Below are 23,898 nucleotides of genomic sequence, written 5' to 3'. Positions count from 1 at the left end.
TAGATTGTAAGCTCTTCGGGGCAGGGTCCTCTCCTCCTCCTGTGTCACTGTCTGTATCTGTCTATCATTTGCAACCCCTATTTCATGTACAGCAGTGTAATATGTTGCCACTATATAAATCCTGTTTATTAATATTAATAATAATAATATTAATAAAAAGAACTAAAGAACTGAGTTTATAAAAGAGGCCCCAGCAACCTTCAATATTTGTGTGGAAGAATGGGCCAAAAATCACAATTGAGAAATGCATGCGAATAGTTTCTTTATACAGAAGGTGTTTTGAGGCTGTTATTACCAGCAAAGGCTTTTGTAATAAGTATTAACTAAATTTCAGTAAGCCTGTTCAATGCTTATTTTCTGTGCCATTCCACAACTTTTTGTTTTGATCTCTTTATATGTGTGAACTACTTGGGTTGTTACCAACAACTCGTGTAATATTCATGTCAATAGCCCCATTAGAAATATATTTACTGAGAAAAATGTTGACGTTCTTAATACATTTTCTCATGCTGTATGTGTTATAACAGGTTGAACACAATTTACATACTAGTCCACCACAAACAACATACACGGGTCATTCCATCTAACGGTTCAATTCAATTTATTGTTATCTATCGTATACAAAGCCAACTGTCATCCACAAATCAGATTTTATACTGGCATTGTGGGTTATTAAAATTGATACTTAGAATGCATTGGGTCAATACAGAAAATATATTTAGGTAACCTTTCAATACACTTTAGTACATTTAAAATAAAGGGATGCCTTTTTACAAGATTCCAGCTTTTCTACCTTTCATTCAAACAGCAGACTGGAAAAGGAATAAGACATTTTTCACACTGTATATTAAAAGGTGTAGTGGTTCCTTTCCATTTGGACATGATTCAAATCATTTTCTCCCCCTCCCATTCACTGGTAGCAGGAATGCAGCTATCCAGAATTATCAGCTATTCACTTCCCTCCCCCAGCAGAACAACAGATGGTCTTCCAGAGTGGGTGATGAGGATACCACTCAAGAGTACAAGAAGCTGTATTATGTACTAGAATCTCCTCCAAGAAAAGCATTTTTTTTAAAATCAGTTTTGCCCTATAAATAAAAAAATTACTTTCTATATTCAGTTGTAGTCAAATTGATGAATTTATATTGAAACAAATATTATACTTATGAACCAGCCGACATAATCATTAGGTCAAGGTTAACATGTAAAGCACCAGGAGGCAAACATGCGGTTTAATAATATAGAATTGATAGTGGATCTTCCTTGTAGTCTGTCTACTGAAACATTTCATTTACCAATCACACCTAACCGGCTACAAAGAGCAGCAGCAGTGTTTTCCATTTTCCATTGCCAGAAAGTGACAGCAGCACTGAAATAATCTCATAAACCTTGCAGACAACCAATTTTAGTGTACATTATTTCAGCTATGTGTAGAAAAGAACCAGAACATATATATACACATATATAATTATATATATACATATCACACATACATATACACAAAACCCCTGTCAAGGGTTGGAGCAAAACTAGCACAGGCCTTATATATAAATATGACTTGGCATGAATTAATATATATTCCCATTTTCAGCCTAAACACAGGTAGATTGCAGCACTGGTATATGTGGCAGCTATTTCTATGGAACGGAATAGGCAAATAAATATATAAATGGCACAACTCTGACCCCCCTTTCAAGCAACCAGCCCAATCCGCTAACCATTACATCATAACAGCAGACACAATAAGATACGGTGGGATGAAGAAGAGAAAAAATTCTCCATCACAGGATTTCACACCTATTGTCTATGCCAGGCATCATGCTGAAGGCAGCCACCCTAATTCATTGGATAACATTTCTATTGCGCTATTTTATTCTCACCTGAAGCATGGGGAGGCTCGTGTAATTTACACGGAAAAAGCCACAGTCTGCTATCCAAACATCAATCATCCATCCATGCAGAATCCACGGTGGAGCCTACACCAACCGGAAATACCGTGCCCAAGGCGATGACCCAGCAGAGAATAACGGGAGAGGCGGAGTCAGCGATTGAAAGGCGGTGTCTGTAAGGGAGCGGTTTGTCAGTGCTCCCTATGCGTAGAAAAGCCTCCCAATCTCGCAAGAGCTGTTTACCGCTGTTGTTGCAGTCCCTCTTCGCTAAGACTGTGTGTGCCTGTGATTTACCATATGGGCGGGGCTTGTCATTGTCAGGGCGGTGCCATGGTGACTACATCACCGTTAGATTATGGGACTTGTCATCTGCACCTAGGAGCGGTTGTGGGCTCTCTGATGTCGCAGGCCAGGTGTAACGCGATGCCCCCTTTTTCACACCTCATAAAAGGACCTTGTGATGTAGGCGGCTTTCTAAGCACTCTTTGGGGAGAGTGAACGAACAGAAGCAGGCTACTGTGGTTCAGTATGTTTGAAGGATTTAGATGATGTATTCTGTTAGTACATGTAGCTGTAGTTTCCATTACAAGGTTGTTGCAACAACTGACTTCTGTATGAAAATGTTGATGGACAGACCATTGCACTCCGACCATTTACATTTCATGGGAGAAGCATGCAGCAAGTAAAGTCAGTACCTATGAACTGTATACTTATTGCTGGTCAGTGATTCAACATTATAACAATATTAAACCCCGCTGATGGTGCCTAGTGGCTCTTTCAGACCTGCAGAGTGAAACCATGTGGCAGCATTTACCAGACACTCATCAAAGTGTACAGATGGGAGAGCAAGCAGTAGAAAGGTGCTTCTCCCTACACTTGCAGATACATTGATTGGAGCCACCTCTAGATATGGTACAGTACATTACCAGGGAGAACAAAGAAAGTGGCTTGAGGCTCAAGTCGTTTTAGTAAAGTATTAATTATGTATTTATACACTGTGGATTTATCCATAACTATTGATAACAAACATCAATTATTTTCCTATGTCTTGTTAAATAGTCACAAGACTGGGATATGCAGTGCTATACATGGGTACTCTAGCCAGATAACAATAAAAGTAACCGTATTTGTCGCATACGTTCCGACGCGTTTCCCCACAGATGGGCTTTCTCAGGGGTATGATGCTATATGAGCTTTACAGTCTGTATATACATGCAGGATAATTTAAATAAAAATGTGTATATCTAGAACATTATTACATTATTATTATTATTGTATTAGTACATACATTACAGTGCTTCAAATAAATAATAGTATGAATCATTCAATACTCCATTGTTACAGATATAATTTGTTGATATAAAATATAGTAAATAAAAGATCTTTCAAATTTTCATTTCATATAGTACTCCAGATTATATTTTATATTCATATATACTATGTTTAGCTTATAGTAAAGCAGGGGTCGGCAAACTCCGGCCTTTGGGCCAGATACGGCCTAGCCGGTAGATCATTCCAGCCTAACACCACCTGGCCGATCTGGCCTAATACTGGTCTGCAACCCGCGGCTCTGGAGCCACGTATTGCCAGCGGATCAGCCAGGGGGGCGTTAGGAGCCGTCAGTGCCGCCCCCTTGCAGTGGCCCCCCTATTTACGGTGGCTGGCGTTGATACTAATAGGGAAATCCCCCTGAAGGTAAATTCCTCTCCTTCGCAATGCATACAGAGGAGAGGGATTTCTCTTCAGGGTGTGTTCCCTGGTGGTGGGTGGAGCCATTAGGGTGGGTCCAGCCTAGTGTGCTCCCGCCCACCCCATAAATGGCCTAGTGGTCATAAAACTTTGCCGACCTCTGTAGTAAATATTCCTATATTCCTTTATATATATATATATATATATATATATATATATATATATATATTGAAAAGGTACATACCATTTCAGAAAAATACCTAAAGACTTGACAGGGAATTGTATATCAAATATACAGGAGAGGAAGTGTTTGATCCCCGCTAATTGTTTTAAACAAGCATCCATCAATGCTGATATGTAATCACATGGGTAAGGCTGAGCCTTCTGTTGTTGTATAGATCTATATAATAACACTGGGAAACAATTTTGAAAAACATTTTATGTTGACTTCAACTTCAATTTTTAAGCTTATTTACTCTAAAACATGTATGCCAATTCTGAAAGTGCATTTAGTTTTCTTCTATCACATCAGGTGTTTTCTCTACCGCTTATATCAATGCGATTACTGTAGCATGGATTTGTATGGGCTATTCATTTACACGCAAGATAGTGTGGTCAGAGGTTGCCTGCTGCTCTACGTAGTGAATAAGCAAAATTTATTTTTCTACTTACACATGTATTTACTTTCTTTCAGATCATGTCTGGCTCTGCTGTTTCTCATCGTAAGTGCCTAAACAACCCTGATCCATTTTGTTTTATCTTTGGCAGTTTCACCATTCCCAGTCAAAGGGCGAACATGAGCACATTTGTAGAGCAAGCCTATTTGGCAAATTTCAAAGTTAAACTTGGTGATCAAGATAAGTCATGGGCCCCTCATAAGGTGCAAACAGTGTGTCGAGGGTTTACAGATGTGGGCAAAGAGAATACGTGATAAGATGCCATTTGGTATACCTATGGTTTGGCGAGAGCCAGGAGATCAGGAGGATTTCAGTGACTGTTACTTTTGTATAGTGAAAACTTCAGGATATAACAAGAAAAATAAATGTAACATAGAGTAGCCTAGTCTACCATCGGCTATACGCCCAGTGGCTCATTCAAATGAAATCCCAGTGTCGGTTTTCGTTACACTACCCTTTCTTGAAGAACATGATTATGGTGATGAACTAGGTCACAAAAATGATGAAGAGTTTAAAATTGAAGAGGACTCTGTTCGTATTTTCGTAAGGGATTTGATCAACCAGTGAGTGAGTGATTTTGCACGTGATTTGTGACTATCGAAGAAGGCTTCAGAACTCCTAGCATCAAGACTGCGTGAATAAAACTTACTTGAAAAAGGAACAAATTTCTGCAGTACTTTAGAACTGACAGTGGCTTTGTGTATTGCCATAACATACCTGGTTTAATGGAGTAATTGGGAATTCCAATCTTGACTGAATGCCTTGACTGAATGCCGACTATTTATTGATACCTCAAAGCAGGGCTTAAAGTGTGTCCTCCTTCACAATGGCAATATATTTGGCAATTGGCCATTCAGTTTCTCTTTGTGAAGAATATGCACACATAAAGAGAGTCATTGAGTTGTTGCAATATCACTAACACAATTGGGTCATCTGTGTTGACCTTAAAATGGTATGCTTCCTTCTTGGTCAGCAACGCGGATCCACCAAATATCCCTGTTATCTGTGCATGTGAGACAGCAGAACTCGTGGGAGGCATTGGGTGGAAAGAAATTGGCCTCCAAGATCTGCCCTAAAACCAGGTGATCCAAACATTCTACATAAGCCACTTGTTGATAGAAAGAATATTATATTACCGCCTCTGCATACAACTGGGTCTGATGAAGCAGTCCGTCCAAGCTTTGCCAACTGAAGGGGAGTACCTCATTTTGGCATTTTTTAGCCTGTCATTTGAAAAAATAAAGGCCAGTGTGTTTGATGGTCCACAGATTCGGCAGCTCATCAAAGATGAACATTTTATCAGGACAATGTCAGAAGTCCAAAATAATGCTTGGTTATGAATTAAAGTCATTGTCAAAGACATTCTTGGAAACATTCTTGGAAACACATGAGCAAATAATAATAATAATACACAGAAATTGTCCAGTAACTCTTGAAGAGCTACAAAATGCTTGGTTGCAATATGAGCATCAAGGTGCATTTTTTGCATAGCCATCTTTCTAACTTCCCAGGGAAACCTTGGTGCAGTCAGTGATGAGCAAGGTGAACGATTCCACCAAGATTTAAAGGTCATGGAAGGACGGTATCAGGGTAGATGTGATGTACATATGATGGCTGACTATTGTTTGAGCATTTGGCGGGATTGTCCTAACACTGAATATGCCAGGAAAAGCTATAAGCGTAAATTTTTAACTTAACTGCTTACTTGATTATTTTTCAAATGTTTTACTGTAAAAAAATGTCATAGAGTAACAATAAATCCTTTAATGAACCAAATAAATGCAAATAAACAGTACATTCAAGTTATTTCATTATTTTTTTATTGTATGTAAAATTTGTGTGTTTTTTGACAAAAATAGAGGATACCCTGTATCGTAAAAAGTGCATGTGATAGCAAAAAACTGGGGTCATTTTTGGGTCACCACCCAAAAATTAGTAAAAAACAAGTGTAAGTAATCCAACTCAAGAAAAATGTGTTTCCCAGTGTATTAGGTGAAGTAGAATTAGATTTGAGGATACAAAAATATTTAAGGATAAATTAAAGGCTGAAAGAAGTATACAGAAAAGAATAATTTTAGGGTTGTCTTACCCAATTAATTGATGGCATGTGGGTCAGTCTGAACGTCTGTATGTCTGAAGACTAACAGCATTACATGCAGCCAAGAGGGGCTGTGTAAAGCCGGAAATTCCCTTATAAGGTGTAGTTTCTGGTTGGCCTCTTGTCGGCACATCACGCATGCTCCCGCTTCAGGGAGATTCCCCGTGGTGTCAATGGGACTCCAGCTCCGTCACAAAGGGAGCCAATCAGTCAGGTCAGCTCCCTTTGTGCACAGAGGGTGATCTGCCCCAAATGGGCAGGACATACGGAGGACAACAACTGGCTTTCTGCAGACTGAGACAAAGGGCCTGATTTATTAAAGTTCTCCAAAGCTGGAGAGGATACACTTTGGGACAACAAACCTGAAATAGATCTGGTCCAGGATTGAAAAAATTTGCTAACAAAAAACAAATGACTGTTGGGCCTGGTTTTCAGGATCACCCAGCTTCACAGATAAAATTGTATCTTCTCCAGCCTTGGAGAGCTTTAATGCATCAGGCCCAAAGTCTGCAGCTGAGCCCAGGCACCACTTGTGAGTGGCGCTTGGTCCCCCTCAAGCCCCAAAAGCAGCAGGGGGATTCATCCTAGCAACAGCAACCATGCAACAATCTGTCACAGCCGCATGCAGAAAGGGTCCCCGTCTGCTCCAATTCAGTTGAATAGGAGTGCTTGAGACTGCACCTACCGAAGCTCACCATAGGTCTGAACTGGCCATAGGACGTTTGCCATAATGTGGAAGTATGGACATCATTTTTTCACATTATTGCAGATTTACTTACTACAGCACCCCTATCAAGCATTGCAATGGCCACAATGTCTCCTATTGCGTCTTCACTGCCGCTGATATTATCGCCTGGTCTTCTAGATTTAGCAGTATAAACCATCTTGATTGGCCCACCTTGGATGATGTAACTTCAGTGCAAAACCACCAGCATTGTACACCAAGCTACACATACTCACACAAGACTTTGCAGGCTAGAAAGTGCAATACTTAAAAATAAAAATGTAATGCAATAAGAACTTAGCTATTAGTGATGCTTTTTGCAACAAATTGCAAATCACACTGAAGTCAGTATTTGTGTTAGTTACCAGAAAATAATCCCATAACTGGTGTCAGTGGATGCGATAAATAAACCTAGCACTGGTTTCAGTGACAGAAATAACAGTGTCAGTGTCTGCAATAATACAATGTCTGCTGGAGGAGGTGGGGACGGTGTGGCATTGCAGGGCATTAACACACTTCAACCCATAGATAGGTGGATTCCAGGTGGTAATGTTGGACATCAACATTTTGACAGCTAGGAGGAGGTGGCAGAAAATTGCAGTGATGTAAACACCAATACACTGGATATTATTACAGATATTAACTTGAAATTGGCAGTGTAGACCCTAGTCAAGTTCTCCCTCTACTTGTTCAGGTTTCATCTGGTCTGATTTAACACTTCAATATGGGAGAAACAAATCCAGACGTAACAAAAAGAAAAACAAGGGGGACCCTTGATCATCATGTTTGGCTGGGCAAATATGTTGTAACCCCTGTGTATGCATGTATGAGTTCAGTCCTAGCAGCACTGGGCACTGTGGGACAGTGATCAGGCAGGAAAGTAGGTTTTATTGCAGAAAGTATACCTGTCCCTTTTTGCAATAAAGCCCTGCCTAATCACTCATTTTTTAAAAGGAGAATGAATTTTGATGAAGCAAAAAAAAAGCAACTCAATAAGTATGACAGTCAATAAATGTAATTGATCACCTTTCCGCATCCTAGAAAGGCTTCAGAGTGGGGAATGGCCAGGATATATATATATATATATATATATATATATATATATCATTGTGCCTACTTTCCTACACCTTCAACATTAGTTCTAGGTAGAAGTTATGCTCTGGCTGCTCCAGTGTTTTTTAATTTCAAATTTTTAGGTATTTTGAAGGAATGTACAATAAAGGTACGAGAAGGACAGATACAAAAAAAAGGATACCCCAAACAATATGTCAAAATAAACAGTTACAACCACACACAATGGCAGAAAGAAAGAAGTACCAGAACATAATGACATTTAGGGTCAGCTTAGCAAAATAGGGTTACACCAGCAATATATTCTCAATACAAAACAAAGGGCAATATGTACAGTTATACAAACAAAAACCTGACTTTGTGCTAACAACAGGGTAATCCGGGACCTTTATTTGTGAGCCCGTATAAATTCGTTGGAACTTGTTACCCCATATAAATTTTAGCAGCTTGTTTTGTTTGCTTTTTTTATTGGTAAAGAAGTCGGGGAAGGATGTTCAACTTTACTGCTGCTATCCTCCCATACCAAGACAGCAGGAAGGTTGACCAACTGCTAAAGATTGTTGTTGGTCTTACGGAAAAGAGGTGGGTAATTAGCTGAAAAAAGTGTAATAAAGGTCAGTGTCAGATTAACTCCCAAGTAAGGTATTAATTTGCTTTCCCATGTCAAAATTCTCCTGAAGTTGGGTAACTATTGAGGGGGGTAGGATTAGATTAAGAGCAAGAGATTTGCTCCTGTTCACTATTAGGCCTGATACCCCAGAGAACAATTTTAGTTCTTGAAAGGGATTAGGAAGGGTGATCACTGGGGAAAATGTACGAGGACATCATCTACATATAGGGCACACTTATGCTTGATGGGACTGCATTTGATACCTTTAATCTCTGGATTTGTTCTTATAGAAATCGCCAGGGGTTCTGTTTGCCACAGTTGGAGAGACAGGACCACTAGGGGCCGCTATGGCCTGCACAGAGGTGGTGTGAGTCTTGAGAAGAGCCAAGGCGCAGAGTCTAAGCAGTAACCAGGTTTTCTCTAGAGCCTCGGATGGTGAGGATGTTGCGCCACTGGTTACTGCCAGGTTGCGGTCCTTGGGCACACCAAGGTAGGCAAAGCGCGGTACCAAATCACTAAGCAGAAGGATAGTCAAGGGAAGCCGGGGTCGAGACAGGCAGCAAGCAAGAGAGGTCAGGTCACACGCCAGGGGTCAATAGCCAGGGATCCAGGAGACAGACAGCAATGACACAGAGGCCATTGCGGGCACAGGGAACACAGGAGACACTAGAAACAGCAGGAGGTACAGGTGACTCAGGGATTTCCACAGGCAGACAGGAGAACAGCACAGGGAAGATGGCTGGGAACCAACAAACTGGACAACGAAGGGTTAACACAGGAGCTGGACACAGGAAACACTGGATTAAGCAGCAGGTGTACAGGAACTAGTTCACAGAACTAAGGGCTCGGCACAAAGGAGACACAACTTGTTGCATGAACACAAAATGAAGTCTGAGAGCTAGCTAAATAGCCAGGGCTGGTTAACAGGCTATTTTCTGATTGGCCAGTGGCATGGACGGAGTTGATAAAGCTTGGAAACAGAGGCATGCCCAGCATCAGAACTGCCCGCATGCACAGGAGAGAGATGCCCGTGCTTTAGTGAGGAACAGGTAAGTATGACACTATTGTTTCTATTATTCTGTCACCCATCCCAATTCCCAGTAATGGCTTATATCAAATCTATTGTACTCCTGACCTAGTCAGGGACCTGACAGTGGCAAAAAAACCTACCTGATCTAGATGTATATAGCGGTTGAGAAAAGCATTAAATCGCTCAGGTAATATTTTTGTCATGATCTTGAGATCACAATTGATCAAGGAAATGGGTCTATAGTTAGCTACTTCAGTATGGGAGAAGGGCCAAGGTGCAGAGTCTAAGCAGTAACCAGGTCTTCTCCAGAGCCTCTGATGGTGAGGATGTTGCGCCACTGGTTACTGCCAGGTTGCAGTCCTTGGGCACACCAAGGTGGGCAAAACAGGGTACCAAATCACAAAGCAGAAGGATAGTCAAGGAAGGCCAGGGTCAAGGCAGGAAGCAAGCAAGAAAGGTCAGGTCACACACCAAGGGGTCAATTGCCAGGGATCCAGGAGACAGACACCAGTGACATAGGGGTCACTGCGGACACAGGAGACACTGGTAGCAACAGGTGATGCAGGGATATCCACAGACAGACAGGAACACTGCAACAGCATAGAGAAGTTGGCTGGGAACCAACAGACTAGACAACGAGGGGTTAACATAGGAGCCAGGAGACAGGCAGCAATGACACAGAGGCCACTGCGGGCACAGGGAACACAGGAGACACTGGAAACAGCTGGAGGTACAGGTGACTCAGGGATATCCACAGGCAGACAGGAGAACAGCACAGGGAAGTTGGCTGGGAACCAACAAACTGGACAACGAAGGGTTAACACATGAGCTGGACAAAAGAAATGCTGGATTAAGCCACAGGTGAACAGGAACTAGCACAACAGAACTATGGGCTCGGCAGTCATAGAGACTCGTTGCACGAACACTGAGTGCAGTGTGTGAGCTAGCTAAATAGCCAGGGCTGCTAAAGAGAATATTTTCTGATTGGCCAGTGGGTTGGACAGAATTGATAAAGCTTTGAAACAGAGGCACGTCCAGCGTCAGGACTGCCCGCATGCGCAGGAGAGAGGCGTCTGGGCTTTAGTAAAGGAAGAGATAAATGTGACAGTTATGCTCCTTGTCTAGGAATGTTATGTGACCCCTTTTCAGTTTAGGCAATAATATTCTAGAGAAGAATGATTCTAACACAGCTCTAGATGTCTGCAGAGGGGTTGCATAAAATTTATTGTAGAAATTGTGAAAGGCCTTATGTACTAGGGTGGAGTTTTCTGTAGTCTGCCATATCCAAGCTTTATTTTAGGGATCGCATAATTCTTGTTTTTAGGATGGGGTTAGTTGGTCAGTAAAGGCCCGGTTTGTCACCACATGTGAAGAATTTGTGTCTAGTCTGACCTAAACTATTTAACCTTTTCCTTTCTACTAGTATCTACCTCTCTGCTTTCAAACTATATTAACACCAACTCTCTCCTTGACCAACTCCAGTCTGGCTTTCGAGCTGCCCGCTCCACTGAAACAGTCCTTACTGTGGCCAATGACCTCTCCAGGGCTAAGTCACAAGGCAACTTTTCCCTTCTCTTTTTCCTAGATCTTTCCTCTGCTTTGGAAACTGTTGATCACCCCCTTCTAATCCAAATCATGAACTCAATTGGTATCAGTGAAACTTCTCTCTCTTGGTTTGCTTTCTACCTGTCTGACTGCAACTTTTAAGATTCATCCAATGGTAATTCCTCCTCTCCCATTCTCATCCCTGTGTTCCCCAAGGATCATTCCTTTGACCAGTTCTCTTTTCTCGCTCATAAGACTCATAGCCTCCTTTGGTTTCATCCGCATGCTGACTGTCAAATGTATCTGTCCACCCCTGGCTTGTCTCCCTCAGTCCTGGACAAGGTTTTATGCTGCTTGTCAGCCATCTCTGGATAAAGTTGCCTCTGCCACCTTCCGCTACCCCCGCCCTGCCAACCCCTGACCCTGACAATTCCACTAAACATTTACAAAAGACTGTTCGTTCAGCTGAGCACCAGTGGAGGAAATCTGGCCTCAGTATTGACTTCATTGTCTACAAAGCCAGACTACAACACTTTAACACCGCACTAACTGTCGCCAAGCAAAAATTTTTCTCTGTGGTCATTTCCTCTCAAGCTTCCAACCCATGCAGCCTCTTCTCAACAATTGACTGCATCCTAAACCCCAAACCCACTTCCCCCACAACTACCTTTTCTGCCCATAACATAGCCACCTACTTAGAGATAGAATTGTCAATGATGTCAACATGATGTCTCTGCTCACCGTGCCACTCCAACCATGTCCACCCCTCCCACCTGTCAATCATCACTGACCCCCCTCAGCCCTGTTACTGTGGATGAAGTTTCCTCTCCGCTCTCATTATCTCCATCTATTGACACTTAGGATGGGAGGCAATAAAGGAATGCATTTCCTGCAAAGCCAACACATCCACCCCAAGGGAGTGATAATACTGGAAACCTCTTTACTGGAGAACCAGGATGCATGTATGTCAGTAAATAATAAAATTGTGGCTTATTGAAGAGATTGTTGTACAGCTTAAACATACTGCCCTTTTTTCTCCTTTTGGGTGCTAACAGTAATATAAGCCCACAAAATCCCCCTCCCCATCCTTTAGGGAGTTTATGCTCCAGCACTCCCTCCAATGGTGGGTTGTGCTACCTTCTGGTCACATGAACTCTATTTGCCTCATGACCTCCCCTATAACAGAAGTGACTGGCAACAGGATGTTGCCTAAAAAAGGAGTTCTCCTAGGGTCTGCGTCCAGGTTCCTATTTGCATTTACTGATCCTCATTCTGACTATTTAGTATACTGACCTGGGCTCTGTCTGACTACTTCTGATTGCTGTCTGCCCTTACCTTGGCTCGTCTTACTACTTTTGAATGCTGCCTGCCCTGACTTTGGCTTGTCTGACTACCCTTTTGCATTTTCTCCTATACTATGTTATGGTCCTATCCAGTCAGCAGTTACCCGCCTCTGCGAATGGGGGCCCCAATCTAGGCACTGCTTCCTAAAGTCCATTACTCCTTGTGGGGTGCACTGGTAAAGCCTGAAGCTAGTGTCTTAGACTCTGTGACCCTTACACGCTTCTGCCAAGCTGGCTGGTAACACAGTGGGTCCACCATCCTGCCCCTGACACTCTGACTGTTTATTTAGGCCGCTGACTCCATGCAGGATTTGCTGCGATGGATACAACAGGAGTTGCTGCAAATTAAGGTTGGTGACCTTCTTCAAAAGTATGATGAATGCACTAATGAATTCCAGTTTGCCATCATTCAGACCCTGACCGCTTCACCTGTTCCTGTGACTCCATCTTCAGCTCCAGTGACTCCAGTTACAGTTCCTGTTCCAGTCCCAGCCCCTATGCCACCCTGCTCCACACTCTGAATTCCTACTCCTCCTGCTATTCTAGTGACCCCCAAGCTCTGCTGTGGCTTTGCAATTCAATGCCTAATCCAGTTTGAGTTGCAACCCCAGAATTTTTCCACATAATGAACTAAGGTGGCATTAGAACAGGTATCACCTCCCTAGGAAAAGGGGGATCCTGTTTCGAATGGCTTTCATAGCTTCCTTCAGACTTTTCACACCTCCTCTGCAGCCTTGGGAATTCTTTGTGTATGCCAGGCTTCTCACACATTGGTGAAATTTTGAACCCTGGCTACAGAACCTTATTGGAATAAAGATGCTCTTGTGGCAGTGTTTTGGCAGGACCTAGCAGGCCATATTAAAAATGGCTTTGCAGCCCATGACCTTCCATCTACTCATAACAACCTGGTGTCCCTCTGTATTTGGGTTGACACTCGCTTTCAGGAACGAGCTAGAGAAATCTAGAGAGAAGGGCAGCATTTGAACCCATGCAAGTGGATAGAGCAGGACTTTCCTTACAGGAACATGCTTGCCGCCAAGACCAGATCCTCTTTTTAGACTGGTGCAGCCAGATTACAATACTACTGTGTTGCCTTATTACAAGCCTGCCATTTGGTGCTAATCTTCATATTTAGTGCTTGGATGTGGGCAGGATCCTTAAAGGGCCAGCACATGTAAGAAGTACTTTCTTGCTTTGTTGATTTTAATGGCTGTAAAAATGTCTTTGTCTGTTGGTGGCTGCTATTGACAGGGCACATTTTTTTCCATAATGGTGGAACTATTTAGGGCTGTGTTGGAAAACACTGCATCCCTGCAGAGGTCACACCAGCAAGCCAATGCTGCCCAACAGGAGGCCAACAAACTTTTAGTAGCCCACCTGGTAAATTCTGGGGCCCAGCTCTCTGTGCTGACTTACACTGAGACAAGTAACTAACAGATCCAAGCTTTGAATAAAATGACACTACAGGTTAAAGGTAGCACTGCTGAGTGCAGGTGGGTGCAAGCCTCCATGCAAAGAAGCTTAACACCAGCCCTGAAAAAGTTAAATGACTCCGTAGTGTGTAAAAACCCTAACTGCACTCCAGACACTGCAGCTGAGTTGCAACAACCTGTTTTGGCTGCACTGCCTAAGATTTTTTTTCTTGCAGTAGTAAAACGGAATTAAAAGAAAAATGAGACCTTCCTAGAGGAATATTTGCTGTTGGAAAACCTACGTGAGGAAACGTACATTTTCCCCAAAGGTTCAATGTAACCTCCGATTGGAGAGGGAGTGCTGTGTTGCAAATTCAGCAGAGTGAAGATGGCCACAGTGATCTTGACCTAAAGAGGGATGTGCAGACTGGCATAAAAGAGACAGGTCAATTAATGAAAACAACTGAAACTGTTTCCAAGTACAGGGTAAAACCTTTAGCACAGTGGTCGCCAATCTTTTTGGATATTTTGGGGTAACTCCTATTATCTCCTGATCTCTTTTATAGACCCCCCAACCTAAGGGCAGGTTACCAAACATCAAAACCTTTTGCATCAACACTATATTTACCTGTGTTTCACGTAGAAGCTTACCAGAGAGGACCAGTTTCAACTTCATCCCCCCCAAGGGGAAATTATTCTGGTAATTCTACACAGACTTACCTTTTTAACACAACCTCTAAGATAAAATCTTGTAATAGTATGGTATCATATGTTAATAATTGATACTTGATCAATATCTGTTATCTGATATATTGATGTTAACAATGTAGACTGTACCCATATACCACCTAATATGATAATTAGGTACAATTATTATTATTATTATTAATAAACAGGATTTTATCGCCAACATATTACGCAGCGCTGTACATTAAATAGATAATATGATATTATTGTTAGGAGGCACTCTTTGGCCCTACAATCCCGGGCGGTGCCCCACCGCAGGAGGGCGCGCTCAGCCTATTCTCTCCGGCAGCTGCACTCACAGTAGCACAGGGATTTGAGGATTGGTGCTATAAGGAAAGCAGCATCCTTGTTTCTCTTCGGCTGTGGTTTTCCTCTCGGCATCCTCTGCACTGAGGCTGCACAGCTGAGTGGACTTGGAGCTGTGTTGAAGCTGATTAGCAGTGTTTCCTGAAGCAATCCCATGCTGTCATTGGCTGCTGGAGCTTTATAGCCTCTCTGCTTCCAGTCTTCAGTGCCTGTTGTAGTGTATAGCTGGGCTAATCTGTGCTGAAGGATCAGCAGGGGATTAGCCTGTCTCGGCTTTAGGGGTACATCAAGCCCCCCATGCAGCTATTGGGACAGGCTATTTGAAAATTTGTGAGGAGTGATTGCTATCAGGATTTATTTCTGTGTAGTTTATCCTTTTCATTTTCATTTTGCATCATAGAGGAAGACCTTGTGGGGAGAGGCTTTATTATCTCATATGCATGTGATAAGGATCTGAGAGTTTGCCAGTCCTTTAGAATTCTGGTGCCGAAGAATGAAAGAGGAGCGTTCCTCTTGGAAAAACTTGTGGCCCAATGCCTAGTGGAAAAACTAAAAGTGAACAAAAAGGATATCCACTGCCTGCAAGAACAAAGATCAGGTCATTTTATTCTGTCACTTATTGGAATGGGTGCTTGCAATAATCTGCACAACAATCTGAAAAAAAACAACTAGAAAATGAGGTCTTTAATGGCTGGGAGTTCGTACTTTTGTACTCACAGGAGGAAGTGTTATTAACAACCCACTTTTATAATCCATTTGTAAAAGAAGCTGACATCAGAATCTTCCTCCATAATTACTGTTCCTCTGTATCTGAGCCCATGAAAGTTTACAATGTCTGTGATATATGGAATGGAAAAATTCAGTATAGAGTCAAGTTCATGTCTGACCCTGGGGGGATTGGAGGCTTGAAACACCCTCCCTCCTCTTTTGCCTCGGGGCCGAATCGAGTTTACTGTTCTACCCTGGGATACCAGTTTTTTTGTGAAAAAGTTGGGTCATATTCAAGAATTTTCTTTCTGCAAAAGTTGCAACAAAACTGGTCACAAAACTAAAAACTGTCCTGTGAAACTGGTGTGTAATCTGTCCAGAAGTTCTGCTCATCTGTTTAAAGGGTGTCCACATCGGAGTAAGAGGTCAGGGGGTGTGGGTGCTGTCACTGCTCATATGGCAGAGGTAGCTGCACGCCTTCAGGGTGACCCAGTGTCTGAAGCCCCTGCAGCACCATCTCAGTTGGAGCTGGTGGATGAGGAGGAGGAGATGGAAGCCTTACCAAGCAGTCCTGAAGTTGTTCCAGATGGCGAAGCCAGACCAGTGGAGGTGTCTGCAGGGACTGACCAGCGACACCTGGACAAAGGAGGACCAGGCCTGAGTCTCAGTCGAGTTCAGATGAGGAAGAAACCTCAGTTAAGTGCAGCTGCAGTGAAAAGTCTGCTGCAGTCGGCGTATCGGCACAGGTTGGTGACCAGGAACCTTATTCAGGTCTCATTGAGGATTTGACTGTAGTCAACAGGTTCCACCATCTGCAGCAATTCCACCTTTGACCAGCTCAGACGAGGAACCCTTCAGTCCAGCACCCAGTTTCTGTATAAAATCCTACCACTCTGAAAATGGGGGAGTTTAAAATTTGTTCCCTGAATGTCAGGGGTCTGAAAAGCTCTGTACAGAGGGCAGCAAAATTTAGCTATTTAAGTAGCATAGCCTGTGAAATATTTTGTCTTCAGGAGTGCAAAATAGAACACCACCCAAAGTATGAACACCTTAGACAATCGGCCCTTCATTATGGTCAGGGGACAATGGAAATTTAGCTACAGGTATTGGTATCCTTGCAAAGGGGAACAAAGTCATCTTTTCAGTACCTGGGAGAGCTATGATGGCCACTGTGAAATTTAGGGGGAAGGAACTCAAGGTGTTTAATATCCACTGCTCCCTGGAGAAAAATGAGTGAGCTGAATTGATTAATACCATACAGTTCTTCATTCCAGGTCCCTCCCCTGCAATTGATTGTGGTGAATTTAATTGTGTATTACGAGGTGAAAAGCGAGCGGGCTGTAGAACAAGGAAGCACAATAAAACATAATGGCTGATCTTGAGTTGCAGGAGGTCTGGAAGAAGTTACATCCGAATGATCCTGGTTATACATGGTCCAGCAATATAAGCAAGTCCTGCATTGACTTTTGTTTTTGCCATTGCTCTTTCACTCCAGGGAAAATCACTCTCCAAAACAACATTTTCGGGAGTGCGCATGCGCCGCCGTCCATGCAGGCAGCATTCTAGACGGCTCGGCGCTCCCCGGATCCTTTAACGGCTTCCTAAGTAGCGGTACTCGGCAGCCACGCTACTGATCAGCTGTGCAGGAACCGGTCACACCTCTGCTCCCTCCGCAATGGTTGGAAAGTCCGGGACGAAGGCTAAAGACATGGCTACAGGCTCTGCATTGCTGGAGAGGGAGAATGTCTATCCCACAGGTACGGGAAGGGGACCAGCGGACAGGGGGTGGGAGCTCTCCTCACTCCTCACCTGCTAGCACCCAGGCTGCACAAGCTTCCCCCAGCTTGCACATACCTCAGCCCCCCCCCCTTCAGCATCGCTCTCACCAGCACTACAAAAATCCCAGAATATCTCAGGGGAGGATTCAACGTCCATCAGCCCTACAGCAGTAATAACAGATAATGGCTCCAGATACAGAGTGTTATCACAAGATTTCATAGCTTCTTCATCCCCCCCGGACCTTCCGGTGGCAGAGAATAGGTTGTATTTATATCTGGCTGAGCTTTTGCAAACAGAGCTGGCTAAAGTAACAGAGACCATTACATCTGAGCTGCGACAAGATTTACAGATTCTGGGCACCAGAATTGATGTTTTTGAGAAAAAAGTAGATGAAGCGGTGTCGCAAGTTAACCATAATTCCAAGGAAATATCGTTTTTGCATGACCAGATTGGGGATCTGCAGCTTAAGCTTGATGACATGGAAAATAGGTCTCGCCGAAATAATTTTCTGATTAGAGGTCTACCTGAATCAGTGAAGGATGTCGCAGAGGCTGTGAAAAGATTTCTACATGATCTCTTGCCTGACTTACCTGAGTCTCTTCTAATACTTGACAGGGCAAACAGGGCTCTGATGGCACCCAGACCGGATGGTCCGCCCAGGGATGTGATTGTCAAGCCTCAATACTTTGACCAGGGGCTTGGACCATGTTGAAATGGAAGGCCATTCGATTCAAATTTTTTCTGATATAACACCATTCACTATTCAACGTAGACGGGAGCTTAAACCCCTACTGCAAGTCCTGATCGATCACAAGATAAAATATAGATGGGCTTTCCCTTTAAAATTGATTTTCCAGTTGCAAGGGAAAAGTTTTTCTTTCTCCTCATTTGCTGAAGGTGAACAGCTCCTCAAGGATTTGGACCTAATCCAGAGAGCGGAAGCTCCGCCTATGTCAGGCAGGGAAGCGTCCACATCTTTGTACCCACTCTGGAATAAGCCCAAAACATATGGGAAACATCCTCAGAAGACACCCTGAAAATGTGGGCTGGACGCCATTCTGCACCAGTCTTCTATTCCTCTATGATGATGGAGGAACTCTGAGGGTCTTACTGTATGGTTGTGTTTCTTTTTCTTTTTCCATCTTTACAGTATACATAATGTTATTTTTCTGTATGCTTTGCACTTAATACTGGTTTTTATTGTATTGAGGCCCCAGTCTTGCCTTGGTTTCAGTGTTTTGTTTTTTTTTCCTGCAGTTCTAAAAGGTACTGGGTATTGTATTATTGTATTGATTGTTAAGTGGCTGCCGAGCCATTATCAAGCATGTGGTTCCCCTGGGTTGTTAAGTAAATGTTCTGCTATGCTCTGTTTGTTGGGAACCTTGTGCTTTTGTACTTGAACTATGAGGGGCGTGGGATCCGGGGGGGTCACACATGCCCTCAACCAACAGGGAATCCAGTTTGGGTCTTATTTATTTGACTGGGCCCGACCAGAATCTCCCTGACGACATGGAGCTTGTTGGAGCTCCTGGGAGCACGGGAGGTTAGGGTGCCCCCCGAGGTCCAGGACTGTGTGTTTCCCGGGGGTCGGGGAGGCACCCAATCCTCTTTGGTTTACTACATTGCACTTTAGTGCGCTGGTTGTTTGTTTTTTGTCTGTCTTATTTTTTTTTTATGTTTCCTGTTAGTTCCCATACTTTTCTCCTTACCCCCAGAGGAAGTTCACTGATGGCTCTACTATTGTTATATTCCCATGTTGACTGATCCACCCGCAGGGCCCGTGACCCCTACTAAGCTAACATTGCTCTCCCATAATGTCCAGGGTCTTAACTCTCCGGTCAAGAGGTCTAAAGCGTTTCACTACTATAACTCCTTAAAGGTTGACATCCTAGCTTTACAGGAAACCCATTTTTCCAACAATTCAGTACCGAGGTACTTTCATAAAAACTATGATAAGAAGAAATGTGGGGTTCTCTTGTGTTTTAGAAAGAGCTTGAACTTTGCTCCACAGGAGGTCTTTAGGGACCCAGGGGGCAGGTTTCTGGTAGTGATTGGGTATGTTGGATTACAGCTCATTACGGTTGTATCTTATTATGCGCCCAATGAAGGTCAACTGGCGTTTTTTCACGCATTTCTAGGTGAGATCTGGCCCAAAGTGAAGGGTTCCCTTATTTTGTTAGGCGACTCCAATTTAGCTCTGGATCATATTTTAGACAAATCTAAATTAGGCAGATATAGGAACCCCCCCGAAAAAGAATCATGGCCTCTCTCTCTTGCTGCAAAAATATGATCTAATTGATAGTTGGCGCTAACTGAATCCGTCGGCCAGGGACTATACTTATTTTTCAGCAGCTCATGACCAGTATTCTCGAATTGATCATGGGTTCATCCAGTCTCATATGCTCCCCAATATAATTGGGGCCCGGATTCTGTCAACGCCTTGGTCCGATCATGACCCATTGGCATTGTATCTGACGGGTTTTAACCGGCCTCCAACCGGGTTTCGCTGGAGATTTAACAAAAGCTTTGTTTCAGATACACTGGTAAAAGGGGAGATAGACTCATTGTTAAGTAGTTATTTTCAGATTAATGTTGCGAGCGACATATCCCCAGCTATTAATTGGGAAGCTCATAAGGCTTATATTCGGGGGGAGCTGATCAAACTGGGGGCGTCACGTAAGAGGGCTCACAACAAACTGATTGATACTGGTCTTAAAGAGTATCACCAGTTAAAGTTGCAACATAAGAATGACCCCCAGTCTGTATTGAAGTCTCGTTGGAGGCCAAACGCACCGAACTTAATTTAATTCTCACCACTAGGGCAGAAAAATCGATTCGCTGGTCAGCCCACAAATTTTACCTGTGGAGTGACAAACCAGGCAGCCTATTGGTTAATAAACTCAACCCCAGACCCAAGTCACACGCGCTCCCCAAAATTAAAGTTAGAGATGGTAGGCTATCACAAAACCCAGAAAAAAATTTGGCAGCTTTTGAGGATTTCTATGGTCGTTTATACAGTTCTGAAGACTCAATTTCCAAAGTAGGCATTGAAGGGTTTCTTAGTAAGCTTGACCTACCTAAACTGCAGCCTAAACACGGGGCAATCCTGGAAAGACCATTCACAATTGAGGATTTGAATGGGGTCCTTAAATTTCTTAAGTTGGGAAGTTCACCTGGCCCGGATGGTTTTTCTAATTTGTACTACAAAACGTTCAGCTCTGTCTTGGCGCGCATTTGATAGCCTATTTTAATTTTTTGCGAGAAGGGAATTCCCTTTTGGGGGACGCCAATAGAGCATTTATTAGCATGATCCCTAAGCCAGGCAAGGATGCTTCTGAAGTGGCCAATTACAGGCCCATTTCATTAATTAATTGTGACCTCAAAATTCTAACGAAGATCCTGTTAATCCGGCTGGGCTCCTTTTTGGGAGTGTATATCCATCCGGACCAGGTGGGCTTTATGCAACACAGACAGGCCCCTGATCAAACGAGAAGGGCAATAGATCTCATTTCAGTGGTTAACTCCAGTTGGGATGGGGGCCGTCCACGTCAGGCTATGCTGCTTTCCCTCGATCTTCAAAAGGCTTTTGACAGTATTTCTTGGAGATATCTTTTTCAGGTCCTTGCTAGGATAGAATTTGGGGCCCACTTTACTAATCTGCTGCTCTGTATGATTCCCCAGAAGCGAAGATATCGCTAGGGGGATTTTTTTCTACAGCTATCCCAATTAACGGAAGACCAGACAGGGATGTCCGCTCTCGCCATTCCTGTTTGCACTAGCAATCGAGCCCTTAGCGATCGCAATGCGAATGAATCCTAACATTAAAGGGATTAGCTGTATTAAGGTGGAACATAAATGTGCCCTCTCTGCGGATGATATTTTGATGTTTATCACCTCCCCAATCACTACTTTGCCCAACCTAATGAAACTTTTGGATGACTTTTCTCTATGCTCAGGCTTGAGGGTAAATAAATCTAAATCTCAGGCCCTTAATATAAATATTCCCTCAGGGACGCTAGAAGGGATAAGGGAGACATTTGATTTCAGCTGGCACAGGGATTCCATTCAGTACCTGGGCATCCAGCTGACTCCTACTTACAATGGTCTCTATAAAGCTAATTATACATCTTTGTTTAAAAAACTCTATGCGGATTTTCAGAGGTGGTCCCTCCCCCCCATCATGGATGGGGCGGATAGCTGCTATCAAAATGAATTTACTCCCTAGACTACTTTACCTGTTTCGTACTCTCCCAATTCAGGTACCGGTAAGGGAACTTGAACTCCTCCAGGCTGGAATAATAAAGTTCATCTGGGCAGGGAAGAAGGCCAGAATCCGAAAAAGCACTCTTTTTGCCCCCAAGCGAATGTGGCAGCACAGGTAGCATGAGTCTCATTGAGCACTTTGCACGGAGCTCGACCTCAATAGGTTGAAATAGAGAATCAGGACGTTTTTTTGGGCTCCATAGAATCTCTTATGTGGCGTAAAAATAGTATGCGAGAGCTGTGAAATGCCCAGCTCTGTCCCATTCCATTCAGGTATGGGATAAATTTAGCAATCATCCGACACTAACCTCACCTCATAAACCTCTAACCCCACTCTGGCATAATCTGGATTTTCCGCCGGGCCTATGTCCAGCTAACTTTAACTGGTGTATTTCCAAGGGTTTTAGAAGGGTGAAAGATTTGTTAGATATTCGCGCAGTGTTTACATGGGACCATTTAGCCAGTAAATTTGAAATTCTTCCAACGGAACATTTCCGCTATAGACAATTGACCTCATATATCAACAAGATAATTAAAGAAGCCCCGAGACCCATGCGCTCTTCAGCATTTGAAAGCACGTGCTCATCCATAGCTTCCACTAAAGGGCAATTTTCTGTGATTTACTCAGCCTTAGTTGCCCCCACCAGTAAACTGCAATATATGCGGGATTGGGAATCCGAACTGGGCACCACTTAGGATTTGGAAGAATTGCGGGATATGGTTTACTCCCTTTCCACGGTCTCTTTGAACTCTGTGGTGGTGGAAGCCAATTATAAGGTAGCACTTCGATGGTACCTCACTCCAGCTAGACTAGCGAAAATGTTCCCCTCAACCTCTCCCTTGTTTTCGAGGCTGTGATTCTAGGGGCTCCATGCTGCATATCTGGTGGTCATGTCCGATAGCCAGGGTGTTTTGGGACGAGGTGTTTAATTTGATCTCCAAAATTTTACAGCAAACGTTTTGTATTACTGTGGAAGCTGCTCTATTTTGTAAGCTTGAGGTGTCCCCTCCTAGACCCACAATGAAACTGTTTAGATTGATATTACTGGCGCGCAGAATTTCACTAGCCAAAGCTTGGAAGTCACCCTCGATATCTTTGGACCCCATTTTCACAAAATTTAATTGGATTATGGTTAATGATAGACTGACTCATACCCTAAAGAACTCCTTGGACAAATTCGACGATATATGGGAACCTTGGATCGTGTTTAATAATACATAGATATTGGCTTATGATGATTTACTCTTGGGTATAGTGCATTAGTGATGTGTGCCTTTTCTACTTCCTCTACCTTCTCTTTCCCCCTTCCTTGTGATTTTTATTGTTTATGTTTGTTGTTATTTCTTTTGGCATAACTGGGACACGTGATCTGTTTACTCACTGTTCAAACTTGGTTTATTAATGCTTTGTTTTCTGCTATTGTTTCCTTTAGTTTGTTATGGTATATATTCATCTGATTCTAAGATGAGTTTTCTGTTTTCTGTATACCTGGATGTGGCAAATAATATGGTTTGAGCATTGTTTGCAGTGAAAAATGTTTTAAATGTCTGCGCACACACAATGTGTTCTGTCTCATATTACAGCATTGCTTTTATTGTTACAAATTTTTTGTTTTGTAAAATTTAAAAATTTAATAAACAAATTGAAATACAAAACAACATTTTCTCGGGTCATAAGTTATTGTACATTCACCTAAAATTATCAGGTACATCCAAGGGACCAGGGACCTGGAAGCTAAATACCACGCTTCTAGAGATCCTGGGATCAAAACACAATACACATAGCATACAAGTCATGGCGGAGGGACATATTCAAATTTCCCAACCCCTAAGTTGGTGGGATAACATAAAAAAAAAAACTAGGTCCTTTTTTGTCCAGAAAGGAATACAGGAAGCAAGGAGGAAAAAAAAAGGGGGGGGGGGGGTTCCAGAGGCTAAACACACGGGTCCAAACTTTTATTCAATTTAGCAAAAACAGCATCCTAATGGAGGAGAAAATTAATCATT

General features: G+C 43.0%; 1 protein-coding gene across 14 annotated transcripts in view; it reads right to left on the bottom strand.

Annotated features, from left to right (window-relative positions):
• PTPRS (protein tyrosine phosphatase receptor type S) overlaps positions 1-2,032 on the bottom strand; it is a 216,383-nt gene extending 214,351 nt beyond the window's left edge. For 6 of the 14 annotated variants that reach the window (XM_072405087.1, XM_072405088.1, XM_072405095.1 and 3 more), the window contains exon 1: positions 1,881-2,030. The gene's annotated coding sequence lies outside the window, so the exon portion shown is untranslated. Of the gene's footprint in view, positions 1-1,880 lie in introns of all 14 variants that reach the window. The other 8 variants (XM_072405086.1, XM_072405083.1, XM_072405092.1 and 5 more) reach the window with 2 other exon arrangements.
• Positions 2,033-23,898: the final 21,866 nt, after the last annotated feature.

This window comes from Pyxicephalus adspersus, chromosome 3, assembly GCF_032062135.1.
Source record: "Pyxicephalus adspersus chromosome 3, UCB_Pads_2.0, whole genome shotgun sequence".
Classification (NCBI taxonomy): domain Eukaryota; kingdom Metazoa; phylum Chordata; class Amphibia; order Anura; family Pyxicephalidae; genus Pyxicephalus; species Pyxicephalus adspersus.
Note: the sequence above shows the minus strand (reverse complement) of the source record. Positions and strands in the feature narration are given on the sequence as shown.